Here is a 12885-nt window from a genome sequence, read left to right as displayed (position 1 = left end):
AAAAAAATGTCCTTCTAAGCCTGCTGCCTGCTTTCCACAGCTTCTAGTGGACCAATCAGCACAATTTTACTTCATGTAAAAGGGTGGATGACCCTTTTATATAAAGCATAAATTTTGTTTGTTTGCTTAAAATAAAAAAGGGCGGACTCTCCCCTTCTGTCTTAATTACCGCAATACTTCGCAATACTTTCCCCGTTCTGCAATAAAAACTGAATGGGAAGCCAAGTGCCTCCGGGGTTTCCTATGTCAGGTATCCCAGGAGGCTTTGGGCTGCTCCTTTTGCCCAAGAAGGGCCTTTTCTGGCAATGATAAAAAAAAATTGCCAAACTCACATATACACAGCGGGATCAGCACTATTTTTTTCTTTCATTTACAGGTGGATACCTCACCCTATCTGACTCCTGCACAGTGCAAGATCAGGTGACGTGAGCAGAAGCAGAAGGATAAAGGAAGAAGATGGCTGCGTCCGGTGATTAGTCTGTGCTGTGAGGAAAAAAGAATCCAGGATGAAGCAGAACTGGATGGAAGCAAGGTGTAAAAGAATCGAGGGCTCTGCAGAAGAAAAGGTAAGTGTAATTTGTTTTAATTTTAATGAAAGTCCTGCTTTATTAGCCATGTAGTACATTATAGTTTTAAGAAAATATACTACTAGACAAATTTACATGACTGGCTGGTAAACCTTGCACCTGCAAAATTTACCTTAAACTAACAATAGTTGCAAACCCCAACCTCATCCCTAATTGAAAACCATGTTATATAAAAGCAAAAATGTCTATTACCAAGAATCTTGTACCTATTGCAGGCACTGCCAATTTTTATACCTGCCGCGTCCTTCAAATCCATACATTTCAAGGCATTTCGGTTTATTTAGGGTAAAAAGGGTCACTGCCTTATAAGAACCCCATTGCTTAGTGCTAAAATAAAGAGTGGGGGTTGGGGGTTCCCAACCTCCCACAGTACTACATGCTCTCAATAAAGATAAACAATGGGTCGGAGTTGAACAATCCTTTACTTCCACTCCTCTCACATCTATCCCATGGTTGTTGACATTGCACAGCCTGCATTGAGAGCCCATTCATTAATTTATGCCACATGGAGGGCATGTAAGAAACCTTTATTTCAATCAAAATTGTCATCTTCGCCTAGTAAATCCATTTTTCTTTCCAGGGATGGACAACATGCAGTTTTGTGGGCTACAGGAGCGGTGGTGGTGGTGGTGGGGGAAGGGGGGAGTTCAGAGAGTGGAGCACTTTGTACATCAGGGTCAATGGGTAACCCGGGAGATATTGATGGCCGCCTCTTTTACCTACAAATTCGATTTTTGGAGATCAATACAGCTTTTGCACTTCCTTAAATCCCTTCCTTCCAATCACAGCAACATCCGCACAAAAACAATGTTTGAGCTGCTATGCGATGGGTGGAGCTCGACTCGACACTCTCTTTCCTTGTTATGTTCCAAGCTCAACTCTGCTCCTGATAATTTTTCACCAGCCTACCTCCAAGCATGGGAAGCAGAACTAGGTTACTCCATAGATACTGAACAGAAAGCTAAGATACTCACCCTGGTTTATAAATCCTCCATCAGTAGTAGATATCAGGAAATGAGTTATAAAATATTGTCTCGTGGTATAAGACTCCGGAGAAGTTACACAAATTCTTTCCCGAGGTAACCAACCCTTGCTGGCGGTGTGACCAGGCGAAGGGTAGCATGTTGCACATTTTCTGGTTCTGCCCGCTATCGCACCCTTTCTGGGATCAGTTCCTAGCTCAAAAAGTTACCACGTATAATATACCAATGGAACCTGGGTTCTTTCTGTTGCACCACAACACTACTTTGAAAAAGGCCTATAAGGGTTTTATTATCAGGTACCTCAATATTGCTGCCAACTCCTGTATTCCAATGTATTGGAAGTCAACGGTTACCCCAGCTGTTGGTTTATGGCTACATAAGGTGAATTATTTTATGATGATGGAAGATCTTACAACTAGTTTTTTTTACCACAGACTTTTTTTGGACTTGTTGGACGCTAGTCTATCTTTCCATGTTTTTACCTGTTTCATTAATGGTATTACCCTGGAAATCCCTGAAAATTTAGAAAAATAAAGAATGTGTAAAAAAAAAAAGCAAAAATGTCATTTTGGGTTTAATAAACTCTTATATACTTACATACACAAGCTGTCCCTCACTTTGTACATATTTTATGCTTGATTTTTTTCTTTGTAAATTTAATTGTGTATACATTTTTAATTCAACAGATTACTAAACAATAAAAATAAACAAATCTATGTGAATATGAATATTTTGAGCCATAAAACAGAGATGCAAGCTGCCAGGGGAAGGAAATGTATTTATTTAAAACAGCAGAAGGGTGTGTTAAAGTAGATTAAAATCATCTGAAAGTGATATCATCCCATCCACCTAAAAACAAGTTAAAACTGTAACTGAGATGCATCATATCTCCCAAACAGTCCTATTTTAAGGGGGTAAATTTCCAGATATGTGCATGTTTTTAAAATCCTAATTACTCGTGTTTACTTGGAACTGTCAAGCAAGCATTGATTAGGAAAAAAGGAAGAGGGATTCAGATGGTTTTGCTCTAAATTGTACTCCATTTGTAACTGGCACCTTTTTTTTTTTAACTTGCAGGTTAAAAAAGGAGAAAAGCAAGAGTTAAAAACTTTTAAAAACCTTGGAGGAGGTGGCACTTGCATGCAACAGATAGCATGACTTAGAAAAAAACTGAATGCTTTGGTCATTAAAAAAAAAAAAAAAAACAATGAGAGGGAAAGTGAGAGTCAGTGACTGCATGAAAGTGGTTGGAGCCAGAGGAGCTAACATGCTGGTTTTATACACTGCTTGAACACTTGGTTTTGCTGATGGACTACAATGCAGACACAGCCAGACCTCTCTCTCTCTTTCTCTCTCTGAAAGCCAGTTGGAGTTATCACTAGCACAGTTATGAAAGCTGAACTTTTTTTTTTTTTGCTATTTAACTGTTTTGTGTAAGTAAGAAGAAACAAACCCACAGTTCTGGAACCTTTTATTACATTCATTTTGTTTCATTTTCTTGCTCTGGTTGATGCTTTTTTGGGAGTGATTCTCTGGAAAGGATTGCAATCAAACAGATACACATTCATTCAAAGTGGAAACTATTAAGAAGGTAAGCTTTACAGTTGTGAATTTTCTGATTTTGTGCTGTTTTCTATATATTTTAATGCTTAGGTCAGCATTGATAGGAATGGTTTGCCTTAAAAGAAAAATCTTTAGATAAAGTCACCCATTCTCCACATTGAAAATCATTTGTATGCTTTAGTTTATATATTCATAATGTATATATACAGTGATATATTATATCCTGCTGGTAAAAGGAAAACAGTTTAGTTTAGCAAAGGAAACAGAGATGGTTGCATGTCAGGAGATGCTGATTTACTGACAGCTAGTTTTGAAAACTCTCAGCCTAATCTCTAGTCATTTGCACAGTGCACACACATATTCACATGCATGTACTGATGTGTGATGGGCTTTTAGAGCTTGTAAATGGTCAAACTAGGCAAAGAAAACATTTTTCACAATGTTTAATATTTGCTGTTTATTTTTGGATTGTTACAAGGATTTAGTGCCAAGAAGATCCTTGCAGTTATCAGATTTGGAAACTAACATTTATATGCGGGATTGGAATTTTTAAAAAAAGAATCATTTAAAAAATATATAATTTGGATCCCAGAAAAGAGTTAGAGGTCTGCTGTGATATATTCACATGGGTTTAGCAAAAGTAGCTTCTGCAACATCAAATTTACAACTCTTTTTAATTTGAAACAGACAAATTTAGATCATGGTTAGTTATATAGACCCAGAGGAATTGTTTCAAATGTTTTTTTCTTTCCCTTGCTGTAGAAACAATATTTCCTTTTTAGTTATTGGGACATGAAAAACATAACACATGAGTGTTGAGGGTTTTTATGTATTTTTTGTACATTTGTCACCATTGCAGATTCTTAGGACAAATTGCACCATCTTTTATGCACATCTGTTGTACTTCCTTACTTCATCAGAATCCTAAATTATTTAAAGGAGACAGCCACCTGGGAATTTATATTTCCAATATCCTGGGTGTTTGTAAAGCTTTATTGACTTTTGCTACACTTATGTGAACGGCGTTCCACCATCACTTTTTTACCCCTGTTGCTCATCCTGCTGCTGTCTGTCACTGTAATGTTCCGCCTGTAGGGTCTTTATTAAAGAGGCATCTGGTAACAAGACAGACAGCTTCTGGATATGTAGAAAGAGGCAATTATAGGCAAGGGAAATTCATTACATTGGACATACTACATCAGAGTTTAAATACAATATTTACAATGCATCTGGACCAGTGAATCAATGTGATGGCAAATATGCAATCCCTAGAATGTATTGATGCCATGAATTTAGGTAACTACATCTAAGCTATGGGCACACCTTACTGACATGCCCACCGGATTTAATATATAATCTACCAAATCTACTTTCATCTGAAACATCTTTAGCCCCTCTATATATTTGCACTAAGGGAAGAGTAAATTACTAATAAAGTGTGATTATTAAACTACAAATTGACTTCTGTGTTTGCAATACAGTTTCTGAAGCAGTGACACCTGCACCCCTAGGTGTCCAGAAAAGCTCAGTCCATATATTTTAGCTTTTCATCATAGGCTGAGAAGAACGTTACAGAGTTTGTACAAATGAAGCCTTTTATACAAAGCACACAGCAAAAATATAGAGGGTCCACAACATAACCTTCACAGACGTACTCTACGTATATTGACATGCACCAGGGGGCACTTAGCATACATCTGAGCCCTGGTTCGAAATGGGTCTTGCTAGTTGCCATTATATGGTGATCACTTAGTAAATAATGGGAAGACATCAGGGAAATAAATTTTGTGGCATATTTTAGACCTTAGGAGCTTGCTTAATGGTACCTGGCAGAACTGTGTGCAGAACTCATAATTAGCATGTACTTTAAATGTATTACCTTTCTTGATTACCATTTTGTCTTGATAAACTGATTGCATACCACCTTTTATGCTTAACATTTTTCAGTATACATTTAATCAGCTTCACTTTTGACTGATATTCAATGTTTATGCAGTTGGAAACAAGAACATCCATGGGGTAACCCTACCACTGTGGTCTCCAATAGGAATCTTCCAACGGTACCCTGGTTTCCATGTTTGCGTGTAACCTTAATAGATCACAGTGGAGGTTGACTTACTCTAGCTCTAAGTAGTATGGGTTTGTTTGAAGATATTGTCCTTTCCAAGGTACATAATAATCTTTGCCCTCTTCTGCAACTTTGCATACCTGAAAGTGACAAAAAGAACATATGTGTTTGCTCTAAAAACCATGTTAAAGATAGGCCACTGTAATACACAAACCATGGTTGCTGAGTAGTAGGGAGTATTGTCTTGAATGACTAATGTCAGTCATGTGAATTTAGAACAAAACATAAAATATTATTCACTATCAAATTAAATTTCTTGTGTTCATTTTATAGATGATGAATATTCTTATGTAAGGGAGTTGCACAATTCAGCTGACACAGCATAAAAAAGATTGCACCTGCTGCAAAACACCTGCAGACATTCACATTGCATACTTGCACACTTTTATAACAGTTGTGAACATGCTCAATTGTTGTAAGAAAGAATGAAAGTTACTAAAGGGATTTAGACAGTTCAATTAGCAATGTGACGTATCCCATTGCAAGATATATAAGTTATCCTAAAGAATCCAATGAAAATTTACTCTGCAAAGAATACCCAATGATTTGTAATTAGATAGTTGAAGTCAGAAGAGCTTCAATGCAATCACTAAGCTTAGCAAAATATCCATTACAAGGGGATACTTTACCAGAACACCCTAATTCCTTTGGTGAATGAACCTAATATGTATGTAATTTATCTGTGAAAAGACTCATCAAATTCAAGAAACCTTATATATAACACCTTTATGCAAAATATTTGTAAAGTATTTTGGATTAAGGATTGTGTGAGTGATGGATGCAAGGAAAGTAAAATAGTAGGCATAAAGATATATATACTATACTGAGTGCTCATGCAGGGTAGACCAGTGGTAGTGAAGTTTGTCACCTAAGATCACAGAAAGGCAACACATAAAATGCAAGGTTGCAGTGGCACAGAAAGCTGTCAGGACCTGCATACTCCAGGAGATTGTCAGGGATTTCATACATTCTACAGGAGATGGCTAGAGTCTGCAGACATCCTATAGAAGATAGTTAGAGCCAGCAAATATTCTACAGGAAATATCTGAGTGAGGGAAAGTTGTTACCACTGAACATGTTCTAATGACCATTCTACAAATCTTCTACTTTTTGTCTCAATTGCTATGTTCATAAGGACCAAATAAAGAGGTGTTATGTCATAGGAAGCCTTTGCCTCCTATGAATGCCCTCCCAGCCATTTCCCAAAAAAGCCACCCTTTTCAAAACTAATTGTCAGTATTGCCATAGCCCTGCCTGACACAATGGGTATGATTTGTTAAAGCTCTCCAAGGCTGGAGAGGATACACTTTCATCTGGGAAATTTGGTGACCCAATGGGCTTGATTTCTTAAAGCTCTGCAAGACTGGAGAAGTTAGACTATTAAGGGAAAACCTGGGTAATATACCAGTCCTCGAGAAGATTTGCTAAAAAAATAATTTGCTATTAGTTGGCAAATATTTTCAATTTTGAACCAAAGCCATTTCAGGTTTGCTCCATAGTGGTCTATAATAAAGTGCTTTGCTATGCATTGGTAAATCACTGATTGATTAATAAATGTGTGCCTGCTTGGTTAGGTTTCTTAAAAACATGTCCAATGGAAATAAAAATGATTAGAGAATTATTAGAGAATTAGAATTATTACAGGTGGTAACATATATTTTCATATCAGAGCTGGCTTTCAGTTAATCTGTATTGTGATGTCATAAAGCACTTATTCAGTTATTGTACATTTCCAATGGCATAACTGAATGTCAGCGTAAATCATAGCAATTTTAGATATTTGTATATATACAGGTTTAGATTACATTCACCTCCATTGCTTAGATCTGTTGGTGGACCAACATGAAACACTAAGCATATCACTGAAGTGCTACCACCAATTCCATGTATTGACCTTTTAGCCTGTGTATACAAAAGTGTTTTTTGTATTCCCTTATTAAGTATGCTTGCAAAATGTTTTATTGATTGTGGTTAACAAAGCAAAGTACAAAGAAATAAATGTATGAGTAAACAGAATTCTAATTAAAATATGTAATGTAAGATATATACAGATGGCTCTTTGCAATAATGTATATACCCATATTATACTCAGATTACATAACAGAAGTGGTAAATTCCAAAATACTTGCCAAATATCAGCCACTGTGAAATAAATGGACTGTCATTACCTCCTTTAGAAAATGCTACTTGTTTATTATCCGTAGCTTTAATTCTTTCTTGTTATAAACTCAGAGTATACTGGTAATTCCAGACTTGCATACTTGGTCTGGATCAGTGGCTCAAATATGGAATACAGAATATCCTTATAACAGCCATACAACAAGAACTGTTAGAAAGCAAGTAGTGATAGCGTTATATGTATTTATTTCATTAAAGGACAACCGCTGCATTAGTTTTTAAAGAAAACAAGGCAGAAGTGCCTTTATTTTCATTTTTTAACAAAAATACTTTCCACTGATTAACATTGATTTACTCATTACTATAAAGTGAAGTATTGAAGCAATTTAGGCTCCTTTAATTCTTGTGGTGGAAAACCACTTCCGGAGGCACAGGAGCTTTTTGTCTAGGCGTGGCAAACAACACTGCAGGTAAACGCATTGTGGTTCTTCCTACAGAGGAGAAAAAGCAACCATGTGGCTTTCTGGAACTGCAATGTGTTTCATCGCATCTGTGTGCAGGTGTATTCACATAATGGTTTTCAAGTGAATGGGAGCGGTTGGGGGTGCAGTTGAGCTTGTCATCAACCATGGATCTAAAATGGTCCTACATTTATATAGAACACTAAGAAAACACTTTTTGCAATATTAGATTTAGTTGTAGTCATATATATATATATCTGTGAAGGGCAACCAGACCTATAACATTACAAATATGAAAATTTTTCAAGCAGCATTCCTAACTAAAGTCTTCTAGTCTGTATACATATTGGACTATTTTACACTAATGTGAAACACACTGATGTATGTTCTTTATCAGTTTGGATAAAATGCAATGTACAAAGCTGCATAATATGTTGGTGCTAAAATACAAAAATACAGGTTAGTAATAATAACAATTATAATAATTAGCTTCCCAATCACAGTCACATTTCTTCGATGATTTTACCTAACAGGTAGTTTGAAAATATTCCTTATCTTTAAACTACCTTCATCTATAAATTTGTACTGTTCTGATCATCTTCAGATACTTTTACAAATGTATTTATGATTTTAAAATTCTTTACACAAACCAGATTGCAATACCTTCTTATTTATAATGGGAGGACACAAAGGATCCTGAAATGTTTACAATATAAGACAAACAAGATGATAAAGGATCTATTAATAAAGCAGTGTACCTCCTAGATTGTAAGCTCTTGGGGGCAGGGTCCTCTCTGTTACTGTCTGTATTTGTCTGTCATTTGCAACCCCAATATAATGTACAGCGCTGCGTAATATGTTGGCACTATATAAAGATTATTTATTATTATTATTATTATTATTATTAATAATACTAATAATAATAATAGTAATAATATTCTGACATTTACCAAACATTTTCTGGTGGAGAATTAATCGCTGCCATTAAAAACACATAGGTATGAAAAATTGTCTGATTCCCTGCTTTATAAAAAAAAAAACACTTTTAAGTGTATATGAGGATTCATGGACATTGGAGACCAAATTAATGTCTATAAATATGTCTATCATCAGTCCTAATAAGGGTTCAACACAAATGTTTTTTTATATATAACCATTAGTCAGACATGGGACCAAACACTCTATTTATCATACAATATAACCTTTTCATTAAACAACGTAAGTATAGTTTTAAAACAGAAATCTGGTAAGAAAGTAATGGGCATGACTAATCCAAGGAATTGGGCTGTCTACAAATCCATACTTAGGCAAGTGTAGGGGTAATAAGGGGTAGCCTTACAAGGCAATAACAACCATTTCCAATGTCACAAATACATATTTATATATATAAATATTTTCCAAACTGCTAGAAAATCTCCACGCCACCTGGCCATCTCTTCATTTAATGACAGGAGGGAAGTAATGTATATATTATTCATCCTATGCTTCTGTTTATGGAGCAAAGTGCTTCAGAAAGAGCAGAGGCTATGGGACTACACATGGTAGGTAATATATCCTTCCAAGGAGTCATTTTTCAGTCCATAGCTGGGCAGATGCCTCACTCAAAAGGATAGTTGGTGAGCCATGTACTATTCAAAACCTACCCATGCACTGCTTCGATAGGCTCTGGCTGATGGTGGGTAAGCACAAGCTCTTTTTTTCATACAAAAATATATTTGAGTGTCAGAGAGGTTTAATAAATCATGTACATTATGTATGGTCTATATAACTTGGTTCTGGTCTACACAATGGAAGCAACATATACTCTTATTTTCTGAATAGTTTAGTTATGACTTCTTAAATATTGGACAACACTAATTCAGAAAACATCTTCCCCCTCCCTATAGCACTCGCTACTCCTAATCTATGTAACATAACATTTCTGAGTCAGAGAAGCCATTTTTTTACTGTTATCTTCAGTAACACTGCCATATTCAACCACTGATCAAAATTATTTTAACAAAATATTGACTTGAAAGGACAAATAGCGTATCAAGAAGGATGATGTGTTCCCCTAAATTTGTTACCTAACTGTTTTTGTAAACAATCAAGGGTTGAAGCCTACAAAACCCAATGCACCTTAAACCAGTGTGTTCATTACTGGTGTAATTGGCTTGTGTAATTAAAGCGGGCTATACAGTCCCCCAAATAAACACATAAACGTACGTGTGAAAGTTGTATTCTACCTATATGTGTTTTACCGTAGTGTTCTGCTGTTGGTCTTACTTTTCCACAGGCAGTCTTAAGGTTATCCCATTATCCCCCACTTGCAGGAAGTGAATAAAGGTAGTCTATTATTTATGAGAATCTAATTGAAGTCAAAAACATGTAGCTCTGATGTTAATATTCATGTCCCAACTCAAATGCCATTTACTAAATCTGTAGACTAGTATGCAGCACTTTAATCCAAATATTGTTATGGGCAATTAATATTTTTTACAGACTGTTTCATTTGTAAGGTATTGTAAAGTGGTGAGCTAAAATATGCCTTAGTACAAGCCTAAGTATAATTGCCATTGACTGTACCTCCAACAGAATGGATATTATACTGTCAAATTAAGGTTCAACAATAGAGGACCAGCAATAGTCTTTGTCAGCAGCTTTGCTGAAACCAACAGTTAGTCTCCTCTCCGTGCTACAGATTTACCACTGCAGTAGAATAAAGATGAGAAGGTGATTGCCTATGACAGCCAAAGTCTAAGACCTTTCCCTCCAAAGGAGAAGACAAAGAACATGGCATAGAGAGCTGGGAACTCGCTCAGAGAGTAGGTTATGCACAAAGAGAAGCAAGCAGCTGCTGCCAAACCATTTGGAAGTACAGTACTCTGGTAGTTAACTAACCCAATTGAGTCAGTAGAGAGGAAGAAGTCTAGCAGACTACCAACAAGTGTCCAGGGAACACACAATGAACACAAACCACTAATGTAGCAGGGGAATAGACACTACCAATATAATGAGGGCACAGACACTAAACACTATTATTTCTATCGATAAACTTTATTTTTATAGTGCCAACATATTATGCAGAGGTGTATATTAAATAAGGACAGCATAAACATTAACACATATCTGTTTCCCTAACAGACTGTCTTGGATATAAGGTAGGATGGGTTAAAAAAAGATCTACCAGTGGCTAGAAACATTGGTATATCATATGCATATTGGATATTTGCTTATATTTGCTTAGGTCTGTCATGTTTCCAAGAAATGTTTGGTTAGCAAAGTCATACAGCTGGGTTAAAATTTCTATCATATTAGATCCATTGAAATCCATGAAGATACGACAGTTTTAAAATTATCAAAAAAATCTTCCCCTACAGCAAGCATAAACCACATATTGTAAATTATTTAACCATTTATAAAGCAGTGAATTTGACATTTACCAAACATCACTCTATATAGTCAATGTCTGATTCACTGCTTTATAATTATACCCCAATGACCTAAAGTGTATGTAAAACTTTTTTTGTTTAGCTTTGTTAGAATTGGAAAAAGGTAAGAATTTTTTGTCAGTCTTGTGATATATACCCCTCTATTTGTCCCGGAAAGAAAGTAAGAAAGTGAAGGGAAATCCATAAATGATTTGGTCCGTCTGTTATTTGTATTTCCCTCACTTGCTTATACAAAGTAGGAAGTAGGAAGAAATCCCTGCCTACCTGCTCAGTCCAAAACTAGAAGAAAATAGTATAACTCAAATGGACTATGAACTTCACCTGGGCCATGATCAACTATTCAAGAAAGATAGTAACATTTTTACACAAATACATAGATGGTATTATATGGATGGTATAAGTGCTGTTTTGCTTAATTTTCATTTTAATTTTAATTTTGCTTTTTTTGAAAACCAATACCCCATAGATATTTAAAACAGGGACAACTAATTCTGTCATTGCATTGGCCCTCTCTAAATGAGTTGTTTTATTAGTCTGGCTCAGAAGGGGCTGATAGAAATCCATGTCTTGTCTACAGATATATCTTACACCCGCAGTACAGTCTGTTAAGCTGTGCAGCAAATAAAGCATCTGCTAAACATAAACTGGTTACATTAATCCGCACTGCAACCATTTTACTGTGTCATCCTGTTTTTCTTTCGAAATTTGAATCTGGCAAGGAGATGCATTCCTAGCACTGTTTTAAAGCAGCATTTCATGGTTGAGAATTTGAATTCAGGCATTGCTGCACTATGCATACAGTGTTTTTTTTTTTAATTTAAGTCTACGTGTACAGCAAAATATAGATAGAGAAGTGTAAATTATGCATTAATATGACAAGAAAGTGCAAAGAAGTGTTGGGATTAAAATATCAAAGCAGAAAAACATCCTCCAGGGAAGTAATTTAAATCTATACCATAAAACATAAAGTAATGTAAATAAGAAAGATTGAATATCAATTAAGCTAAATTAATCTTGGCAAAACCTAAATCTGATTGGCTATTATATAGTACATTGCGTGCTGTGTTTATTAGACAATTCAATGTGTTTTATGTGCTAAAGGGTTTGCTAGATAGCATCCAATGTTACACCTATGATATATATATATAGTAAAAACCTCCTTTACTCCCGAAGAGTGTCATCTTTTTATTTGCAGTAACCTGCAAATTAGTAACGCCAAACTCCAAACTTTAATTTCAGGCTGTACACTGTCATATTCTGTACTGAAAATGCTTTTTGTGTTTTTACTGTACACAGACAGCTTCTAATAGAGTGCATTAGAAGCTCCAGTAAGCCAGATAGAACCTCCTTCATTTATTGACTGATGGGAATCGTCATCATCTAGCCCATTACTCCCCAGCATTACTGTCTTCAAATTGCCTCTTTTATTCAATGGCATTCACTTCCTTCAATCATAGATGTTCAGCATCACATGTGTTGTTACCACAAATTCTTTATGGAAACTGCTTATAGCACCACGCTGGCCTTTCTAACTAACCAGGGTCTACCTGCTTTGCACAGGGAAGCACACAAACAAATCGATAGATCATTTGGTCCTAAATAAGGTTATATAAT

At 35.8% G+C, this 12885-nt stretch overlaps 1 protein-coding gene across 3 annotated transcripts in view; it reads left to right on the top strand.

Moving 5' to 3' along the window:
• The first annotated feature begins 2850 nt into the window (after positions 1–2850).
• RSPO1 (R-spondin 1) overlaps positions 2851–12885 on the top strand; it is a 64137-nt gene continuing 54102 nt past the window's right edge. For 2 of the 3 annotated variants that reach the window (XM_072419645.1, XM_072419637.1), the window contains exon 1: positions 2855–3161. The gene's annotated coding sequence lies outside the window, so the exon portion shown is untranslated. Of the gene's footprint in view, positions 3162–12885 lie in introns of all 3 variants that reach the window. The other variant, XM_072419654.1, reaches the window with a different exon arrangement.

Source organism: Pyxicephalus adspersus, chromosome 1, assembly GCF_032062135.1.
Source record: "Pyxicephalus adspersus chromosome 1, UCB_Pads_2.0, whole genome shotgun sequence".
NCBI classification, from domain to species: Eukaryota; Metazoa; Chordata; class Amphibia; order Anura; family Pyxicephalidae; genus Pyxicephalus; species Pyxicephalus adspersus.
This window is presented reverse-complemented; position numbering and strand designations above follow the sequence as displayed.